Genomic DNA, 13412 nt, shown 5'->3' on the forward strand with positions numbered 1-13412 from the left:
AGGGCCACAGTGGCTGGCGTCACTCAAACCTGGGGTAGCTATTCTGAGGGAGATGGCACCCTACCCCAGTCCTCAAAGGTCCCCAAAGAACTGGGAAAGGGGAAGGGGCCCCGTTTCGTGACACGATGATTCAGCACAATAGCTGCCTGATCCTGTTGATGCCTGGGACTCCACCTCAGAGGAATTTCAGAGAGATTTCGATGTTGCCTCTTCCATGGGGATTCCTTCTCCCCAAAGGCTCAGGAATGGGGGGCTGGAAAGGAGGAGTTCAGAGAGAATTTGTCTCTGTCACCTAGTCTGTCGCTTCGAGAAGAGCACAGCTGGGCTGAGGAGAAGGCTCGGTTATTAAGAGTGGCTATTGCTCTTGTGAAGGCCTGACATCCTAGCCTTCGTGTAGGGTGGGGGTTGGGAAGGGCAAGTCACGACCAAGACCTTCTGCTGGCCTGCTTATGCGCCCGCACTCATGTGCATACGCCCCTCTCCCCACAGACACATAATTAAAATCTTTGAGTAAATCTTTGAGCAGCGCATGATGGTGTATGTAGCCTTTAGTCCCATCACTCAGGAGGTAGAGGCTGGCCAGTCTGTGAGCTCAGTCAGCCTGGTCTACATCAGGAGTTCCAGGCTAGCCAGGGCTGCATAGTGAGATCCCCTCCTGGATGGATGGATGGATAGGTAGGTAGGTAGGTAGGTAGATAGATAGATAGATGGGTGGGTGGGAAGGTGGGTGGGTGGGTGGATGGATGGGTGGGTGGGTGGATGGATGGGTGGGTGGGTGGGTGGGTGGATGGATGGATGGATGGATGGATGGATAGATAGATAGATAGATAGATAACAAACTCTTAAAACTACAAAGCTCTGGTGCTCCAGCAATTGCAAGGGCATTAGCCATAATGCTGATTCCCAGACCCCACCTAGACCAACAGACCTGTCCTTTGTCACTGGGGTCCAAAAGGCCGCTTTTCACAAGTGCCTGTGGGAAGCCTTACTCTTTGGAGTCAAGAGTCTCTGGCATAGATGGGTTGTGTATCTCAAGGTGTTAGGGCAGTGCTGGGGACCCAGACACTGCCCCCTCCCAGAGGCAGGGTGTAGAGAAGACCTGGAGAGAACAAGCTAAAAGGTGACAGACATTGTGAAAACAGAGGGTACCCTAGGAGCTGCTGGCTGCCACAGGATGAGGCTCAGAGGAAGACATCCCAATTAGTAACTGTTAATATGTTCAGAAACATTGTTGAAGGAAAAGTTATTTGAAAGAGCAAAATGGATGCCAAAGGAATCCATAGTTTTAAAAAAAATGTTAACATTTTGATGTCACATGTAATGTTGCTAAGTCTGATGAAAATGATAAGTTTAGAGATTTTTGATTTCTTAAAGACCAAGGGAGTTATTGATTGTCTTTGGTGTTGAGCTGTCGAGTCCAGCTGCTTGCAAAAGGAACACCGTTTACTTAATAGGGACCAAGAATGGGGGAGGGGCTCACAAAGATTCCAATTTAAATTAAGTCTGCTCATGTCTAGGTTTGCCTCAACTGTCCTTGTAAAGTGCGTAGGTGACTTTCAAAACTCTGGTGAGCTTCAGTTTACCCTAACTTATGACTTTATTTTTAGATAGATGTTAGTAGCCCAGACTAGCCTCATCTTTCCTATGTAGCTGAGGATGATGTGTTTCTGATAATTTGGCTTTCTAAGCACTGGGAAAACAAGATTTCTGCCCTTAGATGCTGTTTATAGGATGCTAGAGATTGACCTCAGGGCTTTGAGCATGCTAGCCCAATACTTTACTGTTGACGCATATCCCCAGACTCATTTCTTGTTCTGTTTTTGAGACAGTCTCCCTTTTCGGTCCAAGGGATTAAACTGGCCATGTGGTCTAAGCAGACCTGAAACTGGAGATTCTCCTGCCTCAGCTTCTCTAGTGCTGCAATTACAGGGATCTGGTGAATTTGTGACATCTGATAGTTCCACAGGACTCAGAAGTGTCTTCATCGTGGGCAGTTTTGCATCTATTTGGCCTCGCTGTGATGAGAGTAATTGGTGGGTCTGCTGTCTTGAGAAGTAATTCATAGGAGAGGAATAGGGGGTTGGGGTTTGCATTCCTTGAAGGATGTGTGTGTGTGTGTGCCTTAAGCTCTAGTTAACATCCTGCTCAGCTTGCATGGGTAAAATCCAGGGCACGAGGGTGGAGGCTGATATACAGGTACCATGATTTCTCCCTTATCTGCTACATCCTGACAAAGGATGTCACCGGAGCCTTGCTGCTTCAGCTCGGGACACCCTTCTGGGTGGGCAACTCCCCAACTCATTTTAAAATTTATATTAAAATTATACTGGGGCATGTGTTAGTGATGGTCAGAGGACAATTCTTAGCTGTTGGTTCTCTCCTCTTAAGGTACCTAGGGATAGCGCTCCTCAGTTAAGCCCTTTTACCAGCTAAACTATCTCAACAGGTCAACGGGTGGGTTGTTTTTTGGTTTTGTTTTTTTTTCGTTTGTTTTTTGGTTTTGTTTTTTGTTTTTTGAGACAAAAGTCTCACTCTGTAACCCCAGGCTGGTCAAGATCTCATTAGATAACTCAGGCAAGCCTATAAATGTCAGCAGTCCTCCAGTTTCAGCCTCCTGAAACTGCGATTAAGGCAATTATACTCAGCTTGGAAAGCTCTGTAAACAGTTCTTGGGTTACCTATTTGTGTGTGTGTGTGTGTGTGTGTGTGTGTGTGTGTGTGTGTACATTCATATGAAGGCCAGAGGTCGTTGGCTGTCCTTTCTCAGGCACTGTTCACTTTGTGTTTTGAGACAGAATTTCTCACTAGCCTGGAAGTTGTGGAGTAGTGGACCCTTCAGAAGACTTTTTACAACCATAAAGAGGTCCTTACACTTGCATGGCAAACACGTTAGGCTGACCCATTTCCACCCCTAGGTGAACTTCCTCATACTTCTAAGGCTCTGCGACACCTGAGGCAGGTGCTCACAGCCCTGCCTGTCTCAGAGGCAGTGGGCTGCGGTCTTGCCCTGAGGGCTGGTTGCTAAAACCAGAACCAGACTCACAAGTTGGAGACTATGTTTCATTCGATTTTTTTTCTTCCTTCTTGGGAGGCATTGCATTTCAGAGAAACTTTGTTTCTCTTCTAGAAGCTAAAGCAATGGCGAGGCAAGGCAAAGCAAAACGCAGAAGCAAAGCCGATTGTTAGGCTCTGACTGGAGACATACTGGAGACAGAACTTCCAGGAAATACCAGTTGGCTCTTTATTAGGAGAGTCTCTTTATAATGACCACGAGTTCTGTGTGACAAGCATGGATTCTGGCAGCAGAGAGGATCTATTCTGGGGGCACATTCTAGCATTTGGTCATGAAGAAAGAATGATCTTCAGGAAAAAAAATCACTCCCTCAGCAAAGGATTTCTACGGAGGCTGAGGCGAGTGAGCGCCAACTCTGACGCTCTTGCAAGTGGCGAGGGAGCTAAGCAGACTTAGTCATCCCTGATATGTCTCTTCTCTGCCTCCCACATTTACTTGTATAACTCTCTTCTAGGGAGGGAAGTCTTATTAAGAAAACAACAGCAGTTTGAAAAAGTGTAGGGATGGGCTGGGAGCTGGCTCAGTGGGTAAGAACAGTTCCTATGCAAGCGTGAGGACCTGAGTTCGAATCCCAAGCGTCCGTGCTTTAAAAAATATATATTTAGCAAGATGTGGCAGCACACACCTTTAACCTCAGCACTTGGGAGGCAGAGGTACGTGGATTTCTGAGTTCAAGGCCAGCCTGGTCTACAGAGTGACCAGGACACCAGGTCTACAGTGTTCCAGGACAGTCAAGGCTACACAGAGAAGCCCTGCCTTGAAAATAATCTGATAGCCGGGCGGTAGTGGCGTATGCCTATAGTTCCAGCACTCTAGGAGGCAGAGGCAGGCAGATTTCTGAGTTCGAGGCCAGCCTGGTCTACAGAGTGGCCTCGAACTCAGAAATCTGCCTGCCTCTGCAGATTGAGTTCCAGGACAGCCAGGGCTATACAGAGAAACCCTGTCTCGAAAAAAACCAAATCCAAAAAAACCCAAAACCCAAAACCCAACCCCTCCCCAAAAAAGAAAATTATCTGTAGAGATAGCAAGCATCGAAGCTGGTGGAGGCAGGAGAATTACTGGGCTTTGCTTCCAGCCTAGCTCAAAGATCAGTGAGGAGCCTTTCTCAAGAAAATAGGGCAAGATAGGATGACAGAGTGGGCCAATCAATGTCTTCCACAAGGTGCACCCCTTACACCCACGCACACGCATACACGCAGGCACACCCTGCGTGTAGGAAAAAGACAGAAGGAAGAAACAAGAAAGAGCTGGGAAGAGCTCTGGGTTGACCAGACAGGGCATGACCACTGGGAGTACATTCCAGAGTCTGACAGAACTGGGTGGTCCCTTCAAGCCCTGAGATTCTAGGGGATCAAGAAAGTGGTTAGTGAGACCTTAGGAGATAACCCTGGGTCGGAGCACGCAGTCTAGAGCATGCGCCTAGCACTCAGGGATGTCAGGATGCTAATTAATTGTCATCATGAAGACCTACAGTCACCAGGAAGCCCCAGATGGATGGAGAAAGATGCTTAGAAGTTAATGCCCAGGGATACCATAAACACTCACTCGAGGCAACTGGTGATGGCAGGGGAGGGATCATAATCTCTCCCTTCAATCTCTTCAGGCATCTGGAGGTCATTCAGTGGGTGCAGTGAAGGTAGTGGCTGGAGTCAGCTAGGAACCCCGAGGCCCTGCTGCCTGGAGCTGCAGGAGAGGGGGTAACCGGCAAGGGGAGCATTTGCAAGTGTTTGCAAGCCAACTCACGCACAGGGCTCTCTTTTGGAGTTATCGTGGAGATTATGAACCTAGGTAGGATTTCATGTTCTTTGTATATGGGTTGGGGGTGTAGCTCAGTGTTAGATGCTTGGGTCTCTCTGTTTGATCTTCAATATTCTAAGATTTAGTTGTATAAACCCAAATGGGTTGTGGTTGTTTTTAATTGCATGTCTATGCATGCATGTGCATGTATGTACATATGTATATTTGTGTATTTGTGTGTATGTATGTAAATATGCATGTGCATGTATGTGTGTGTTGGTGGTTGTGACGGGTTGTATTTTTGTTAACTTAACATAAACATATCTAGAAGGAAGTAACCTTGACTGAGGAATTACCTCTGTTGAACCAAATTCCTGGAAAGCTGTGTTTGCAGAGACTGATTGCTTGATTAGTGTTGCAGTTCTGTGAAGAGGCTGGAATGTTGCAGTTCCTGAGGCTAGTTAGTTACTTCACCCAGAGCTAGTTCTAGCCCTAGGGAACAGCCATTTCATATGCCCAGCCCTACCTGCCCCCACCCCTCTAAAACCTGTGACTGATAAACGAAAACTTTTGAGAATCTAGTAACTCAACAGACTACCAGCCTTCACCAACCCAAGAGCTAAGAATGCCATCTGACAGCATCTTGAGCCTATAGCAAAGCTTCCCCGATCTCACCGTACAGGCCTCTCTGATATATCCATTGATATCGTTTATATATATGTGTGTGTGTGTGTGTGTGTGTGTGTGTGTATTTAAGATTTATTTATTATTATATGTAAGTACACCGTAGCTGTCTTCAGACACACCAGAAGAGGGTATCAGATCTCATTATGGATGGTTGTGAGTCACCATGTGGGTGCTGGGATTTGAACTCAGGATCTCTCCAGCCCCCACCGACATATTTTAAACTTGCCTTTATTTGTGACTCTCTTTGTTCTGTAGAGCCGTAAAAACTTCATGATAAAGCTATATAAAAAGCTTCCGCGTTGGAGTATAGAATTGGGGGGGGGGGGACCTAGATCTGGCCGCAGCAGACAGAGGCAAGCAGATCTCTGAGTCTGAGGCCAGCCTGGTCTACAACAGCGAATTTTGGGACAACCGGGGCTACATATAGAAACCCTGTCATGAAGAACCAAAAAATAAAAAACAAAACAAAACAAAGAAACCAAAACACCAAACCAAAAAAGAATTGATGTGGGATATGGGAGAGTCCAGCCCGCTGCTTCAGATCCTGCCTCAGATCCTGCCTTTAGTTTCTTCCTTGATTTCCCCTCTTGAGGGATGGTGATCAGGACGAGGAAGCCAAATAAACCCCAGCAATAGAAAGCATATCAGAACAGCTGTGTTAGAGAGTATGCCGCAGTGCATTGTGGGATGCTAGAGGACAACTGTAGGAGTCAGTTCTCCAACTTCTGCTCCGGTCCAGCCCGAGGACAGAACTGAAGTGATGGCTTTGACAGCAAATCCCTTTGCCAGCTGAAGCACCTTAGCAGCCTCCAAATGCTGTTTTAAGTCATAGGCAAGTTAATGTCTCAGAGTCCGTAGCCATTTCCTCTGACTTGAACGTCTCTTGAAGGAAGGAGGACAGGGAGGGGGACCCAGAAAGTATACAAACTTCCTAAGTCCTAGAAAGAGGAGATTACACAGGGCTCCTCCCCGAGGGTTTGGAGACCATAAACAACAGCTGAGGACTGGGGATTTCTGTATACCTATCTCCAGGTGCCCTCGCCCTCCAGGAGTGTGTCTTTCCAGAGTCCTCAGCTGTGTAGGGGTGAGTCCTCCATGCTTCTGTAAACAACCAGTCACCTCCACTCCTGTAACTCCCATAGACTCATACTTTCCTGGATGGACTTAGTGTAATGGCTTCTTCAGATTGTCATCTGTTCCTGTCTGGGTGAATAGACGTCTGTTCATTCAACAGTTAGTCATTTCAAATCCTTTAAGGCGATGTGTGTATGGCTGTAGGGAAAAAGATACCTTAAGCCCAGCTCTTCTGGCACGGAAGTGCCCTTCTGGGCTCCTTCCAAAGATGGTACTAACATGGGCATAAGACTGTGAATCTCCTTCAGGCAGCTGCTACTCTGGGGAAACAGTGTGTACTGTTGCTTGCAGCAAATCAAGACTGGTTTGTGAAGTGTGCCGGATGCTGGGTGTGGTCCGGGATCCTTGCCCGGTTTAGGCGAATGGGAAGACTGATGTCGGTCTAGGGTAGCTGTGTTGGAGTGTGAGATCCACTGGACCCCACAGAGTCAACTAGGAAGGTTACAGCTCTTCCAGCTACCCTTCCCCATGAGGATCTGTTGGAGCTGCTGATGCCCTGCCCCCAACCAGACTTCCCTGGGTGCCTTTGTACCCCTCCTTCTCAGGCCCAGCACAGTAGCTAGCCTAGCCTGCAGTGAATGCAGGAGACGGATTGGACGGTCTGTGATACCCTGAGAAGGCTGGGGACACATGGGATATTTTCTCAATGTCCCCTCCAGAGCATCCGGTGGCCCACTTTTAGGTCTGAAGGTCACTGCCAAGAAACAGAAGCCGCTGAAGTGACACCTCTGAACCCACATGACTCGGACACAAAGCTCACAGGAATGCAGAACACAAGCGTCTCAAGTGTCTGTCCCCTGCTGTCCCCGAGGGAGTGACACTGGCATCAGATAGGGGTCCGGGCAGTGTGACACGCTGGCCTTTGGGTTATCACTGTAACCCGGAGGTTATTTAAGTAGCGCTCTCTGCTCAGCAGACAGATGGAGTAATAATAGATCGAAGGTCCTGGGAGGCACTGTGTGGGCCACAGCCGGGCACCTGAGAATGTAGGACACTGTAGAGTTAACACCCAGCGGGTCAAAGCGGACACAGGTGAAGTTAGGTAAGAGGGGTCATCTGGCCCGAGACAAGCTATACACCCAAGGGATTAAGGGAGGAAGCAGGTGACTCCGCAGACAGCAGGAAGCCCAGGGGCTGTGAGGCTGAAGGCAGCCTTCCTTCAGGCTCCCGTGCTGAGGGGAGCTGTGCTTCCACGCCACCAGGCAGAGCATCTGTGCGAATGACTCACTGAGCGCAAAGGCAGTATGGAAGACGGTTAGGGGCCATGCTTGAGATTTCACTGGGATGAGGTTGGAGGAACATTGTCTACGGTGTGGCCCCTGTAGAGTCCCATGGTTTCTCTACGCACCCCAGGCAGGTCTTGATCCCACTCTAGAGCCTAGGTTGGCCTTGAACTTTTGATGAGTTCTTTGCCTCAGCCTCCCCTATCCTGGGATTACAACCCCTAGCCACCCATCCCTGGTCTCCTAGAGCTCTTGAGAGGATTATGCTCAAAAAACCCTGTGAAGCACTTGGTGTAGGCACGTGTGACATGACATGTGACATGGGGCTGGGGAGCCAGCTCCAGTGGGAAAGGGCCCGCCACGGGAGCAGAAGGACCTGAATTCAATATTTTTAGAACTCACGTGAAAAAGTCAAGCAGCTGGGTAGTGGTGGCGCACGCCTTTAATCCCAGCACTTGGGAGGCAGAGGCAGGTGGATTTCTGAGTTCGAGGCCAGCCTGGTCTACAAAGTGAGTTCCAGGACAGCCAGGGCTACACAGAAAAACCCTGTCTCGAAAAACAAAAACACAAACAAACAAACGAACAAAAAGCCAAGCAGGGAAGCTCATGCCTATCGTCCTAGGGCTGTGGAGGTGGAGACCGGAGGATGCCTGGAGTTCACTGGCCAGTCAGTCTAGCTGAATTGGTGACTTCAGGTTAAAGGAGAGACCCTGTCAAAACGTTAGGATTGAGGAACACACACAACACTGACTGACCCTCTGGTCTTCAGCCATCTTGTGGTGAAGACAGTGTAGCTACGCAGCAAGCTGTGTCCATAAACATGTTCATCTAGTCTTGAGGACAGTTTTCACACAAGGACTGGTAATTCTGCCCGTTTTTATAAAGTTTTATTGAAACACATCCACGACCATCCATTTACCTACTCGCCCCAGAGACAGGCTTAAACCGTGTTCCCAGAGGCTACTAGGGCTGATCATGTATAATAATCACTTTTGACAGAATAGGGCTTTTGCTCCCTGGCTAGCTCGATCCTCACCAATCAGTGTGCAGGCAGCAGGGGCCTGGACATCATTAAGTAAAATGGCAGACTGAAGAAGTCTGGACTCCAACACTCGCTGCGCCACGCTGGGCAAGTTACTTACCACGGACTCTTCATTTCTCAGGCAAAGCAGGAGCCCGGCACAGAGGAAGTGCCATCATGTCCAGCAAATGTCCAGCAAATGTCCGGTGGTCCGCAAGGACATTATAGAAAGTAGTTACTACTGTTCGTTATCAAACTCCAACTGCCAGGAGAGGGTCACTGCCACACACGGCTCTCAAAAGAAAGCCTAGCCGTAGACAAAAGCCAAAATGCGCACCAAAGTGAGTAACTTATTGGAACATGCCCCCAAATCAACAACGACTCAGCAGTTAAGAGCACTGACTGCTCGTCCAGAGGACCCAAGTTCGATTCTCGGCACCCACGTGGTTGCTCACGACCCTCTGTAACTCCTGCGCAGGCCCTCTTCTGGCCTCCGCAGGCATTGCATGCACACAGCGCACAGATAACACGAGGCAAACACTCACATAAACTTTAAAAGCAGTCGATCATAATGTGAAGGGAACAAAGATCAAAGCCGAGAGAGCTGGCATAGTGTCACCCCCGGTCCATAGCATGATCTGTTGCCTGACTGAAAAGACTGTGTCCCCAAAAAATGTGACTTGCCAGTCAAAGGAAAAGCCACGTCTCTGATGATAAGACCCCAGTTAGATAGAAACAAAGACTTCTGCTTTGGAATCGCGGGGCCTTAGGGAGGGAGGCTGTTTATGCCAAAGGTCAGATGAAACTCAAGACAAGCAACCTGCCAATGGATCTGACGTGGGAAGGAGGTATGGCTGTGGATTCCTGGGAAGAGATGGATAAAGAATTATTTTTTTGTTTTTTAAAGCAGCCACATAAGGTCATAAGTTGGCCCAAAGTGACTGGAGACACCGAGAGGACGGATGCAAACAGTACATTTTGATGGAAACTGGGCCAGATTGATAAGCTGCCACAGTCTCTCCTCACTGCCTGGCCTCCTGCTCAGGAGGCCCTGTGCAGGAGAAAGAGAACTACGATTAGCATCTGCAGGTTTTTGGTTTCTTCAGATCTTCCCTGTATCGCTCTCCCCTCCAAGCGCCCCCCCCCCTCAAACCCAGAAACCACAGTTCTTACTAGGAACATGCTTTGGAATGAAGATCTGGAAGCTATTTTTTTCTCCACCCAGACAGCTCATGACGCTGCTTCTGCAACAGCAGGCGCTGGTGATGCTACCCAGTGGTGAGAGAAGGTCCTTTAGCTGCAGAGTCACGATTCTTAGCTTCCACACGGGCCAGCATCAGCAAGGCACAAGATGTTTGCCAGAGCTTCTTGGGGGAAGAGGCAGGAGGGGATGAAGGTGACCCGTTTGAGTTGGCTATAGCCCACCTTCTCCTGTATCTAAGGTCAGGTTGCTGGTGTACCTCAGAGCCACTGTGTGTGTGTGTGTGTGTGTGTGTGTGTGTGTGTGTGTGTGTGTGTGAGGAAGAAAAAAACCACTCCCGGGCGGTCCAAGCCTCTTCTGTGTCACTAACTTTCTAGTCTACTCTCTCTCTCTCAACTCCTTTAAATAACTTACATACCTTCCAGGGTTTCTCCTGTGTGCAGCCAAGGAATTGTGTGTGTGTGTGTGTGTGTGTGTGTGTGTGAAGAGAGAGAGAGAGAGAGAGAGAGAGAGAGAGAGAGAGAGAGAGAGAGAGAACCTGTGTGTGCACCTGTGTGGGGAGGTCTGTATTCAGTCTTAGATGTAAGAGGTTGTTTCTTGTTTCTTGAGACAAGGTCTCTCACCAGGTCCTAGAATTCACTGATTAGGCTATCCTGGTAGGCCAGGCAGTCCAAGGGATCTCCCTGTTTCCCTCAAGTCCCCCCAGTGCTGGGATTAGAAGTACACACACAGCTTTTTTTTTTAAATGTAGGTTCTGGGGACAGAACTTAGGTTCTCATTCTTGCACAGAAAGCACTTTAGTGACTGAATCATCTAGCCATCAGAACTGGGGCATCTCAAATAATAGGAAGGGTCCCAGTGAGAGCCCAAGGCAGGCCGTAGGGCCAGCTGGCCTTTAGAACGGAACTAGGACCCAGAGTGACCGAAAAGCAAGGTAGCATTCTCCTGCAGTCAGCTGGGAATGTTTTCAGCCTCAACAGAAGCATGGTGTGGAGGATTGTGACTAGCTGGAAGCCCTCCTCTACTGGCTCTGTTTACTGAAGACTAAACGAATGTGAAGCAGTCTCTGACCATTGCATTGTCTGGGCTCTAGGGATGATGGGAGAGCACTCTGGGCTGCCCCAGGCTCGGCCAAGGGCCTCCCTAGACTGAGTTTCACAATCTCCCTGTTCACTGAGGGTGACTTGTGTCTCTGCTGTGGTGTGAGGTGTGGGCATTGGGCAGCCTCGGCCTCCACCCACTGTCTGATTAGTGGTGTCATTCATGGTTGAGAGACACTACCCTGACCCGCTGCTCTGTCAGGAACCAGACATGTAAACAAGGCCTCCTGTAATCATCCCAGGTGGACAGGACAGATAGCCTACCTCGACCTGGGCATTCACGAGACGTAATATTTGTCGTTTTATGTCACCAGGTCGTGGGTGGTTTGTTCCACAGCAGACACACCTCTGACTGTGCTAGCTTCAGTGTGTGGGGACGAGCAGTCCGGAGGGAAGCTACCTTCTGACTTTATGCTCATGGATGCTACCGGTCCCCACCAGAAACCTCTTCTGTTCTACTCTATTGTCATTGAAAGGTGGCTTTTGTCTTTTATTTCAGAAGCGAAGTTCTTCCAGGACTCTGACTTCTGTGTTAGTGTCTGGCTCTGTACAGTGCATTCTTGCTGCAATGGGGGAGGGAAAACCAAGACATTAGTTTTTAGCGTATATTGAAGAGGAAGGAGATGGACCATTCAGTGACTAGAGAAAGAGCATCTGCTCCCCAGTGTCTATCTGTACTGACTCCATGCTGTCTTTCTAGTCTTCTGTGGCTACTTGCCTCTGTCTGTCTGTCTGTATGTATGTATGTCTGCCTTGTCTGTCTAGCTACAATATATACACATACATATATATGTGTGTGTGTGTATGTGTGTATGTGTGTATATATATATATATATATACATATATATATATATGTATATATATATATATATATATATATCTTTCCCTTCTGGAGGACTGAAGGATCAGATCTTCCTTCCTCTCTCCTTCTCTCTCTGTCTCTGTCTCTCTGTCTCTGTCTCTCTCTCTCTCTGTCTCACTGTCTCTCTCTCTGTCTCTGTCTCACTGTCTCTCTGTCTCTCTGTCTCTGTCTCTCTGTCTCTGTCTCTCTGTCTCTGTCTTGCTGTCTCTCTGTCTCTGTCTTTCTGTCTCACTGTCTCTGTCTCTCTGTCTCTCTGTCTGTCTGTCTCTCTCTCTCTCTCTGGACACACATGGGAACAGGGCTAGCCCTGGGACTGCGTGGTCCTCGCCTCCAGCTCACAAATGACCTCAGTGGCACCTCAGGATGCACTCGCAGATGCCCAGGGCGGAGGCGCTGACAGGCTCGGCTTGAACTGGGAGGGAATCAGATTGGTTATAGGCAGTCTCCTGTGGCCACGGATGCAGCAAATCTGATGATGCAGGGTTGCTGCTCGGGGAACAGCAGGTGTCAGGAAGTGAGGTCAGTTAGAAAGGTGAGAAAAGAAACATTACCACGTCTCTCCCCCTCCCTCTCTTCCTCTTTCCCTCCTTCCCCCTCATTCCCTTCCTTCCTCCACCCCTACCCTCTCGCTTTCATTCTGTGGTGCTGGAGAAGGCACCTAGAGCCTTGTGCACACGAGACAATCACTCTACTACAGAGCCAGGTCTTCCCATAGTGCTCAGGCAGCAGGACCCAGCAATCCTCCTGTCTCTGTCTCCTCCCATCACCATGGTTGCCATAAGTGTGCAGATACACCTGGCTTTTTTTTATGTGGGTGCTGGGATTTGAATTCATGTTTGAGCACTGATCCATCTCCCCAGTCTCCCCCTTGTTGAGGTAGAATCTCATGTAGCCCAGGCCATCCCCAAACTTGCTGTGTACTTGAGGCTGACCTTGAACTCCTGCCCCATGTTCCTTACCTCTGGAGTGCTGTGATCAGGCACAGCTCAGCTCAGGTTCTTGATGAAACAAATTTTGAGATTTTTTTTCAAGAGCTTTTAAAAAAGACTTTCTTTAAAAAAATATTGCTAGGCGGTGGTGGTGGCACAGGCCTTTAATCCCAACCTTTCTGGAGGCAGAGGAAGGCAGAGTTTGAGGCCAACCTTGTCTACAGAGTGAGTTCTAGAACAGCCAGGACTACACAAAGAAACCATGTCTCAAAAAAAGTTTTTCCTTCCTTCCTTCCTTCCTTCCTTCCTTCCTTCCTTCCTTCCTTTTCTTTCTTGGTTTTTCGAGACAGGATTTCTCTGTATAGCCCTGGCTGTCCTGGAACTCACTGTAGACCAGGCTGGTCTCCAACTCAGAAATCTGCCTGCCTCCGCCTCCCAAGTGCTG

The sequence above is a fragment of the Apodemus sylvaticus genome, chromosome 3, assembly GCF_947179515.1.
Source record: "Apodemus sylvaticus chromosome 3, mApoSyl1.1, whole genome shotgun sequence".
NCBI lineage: Eukaryota > Metazoa > Chordata > Mammalia > Rodentia > Muridae > Apodemus > Apodemus sylvaticus.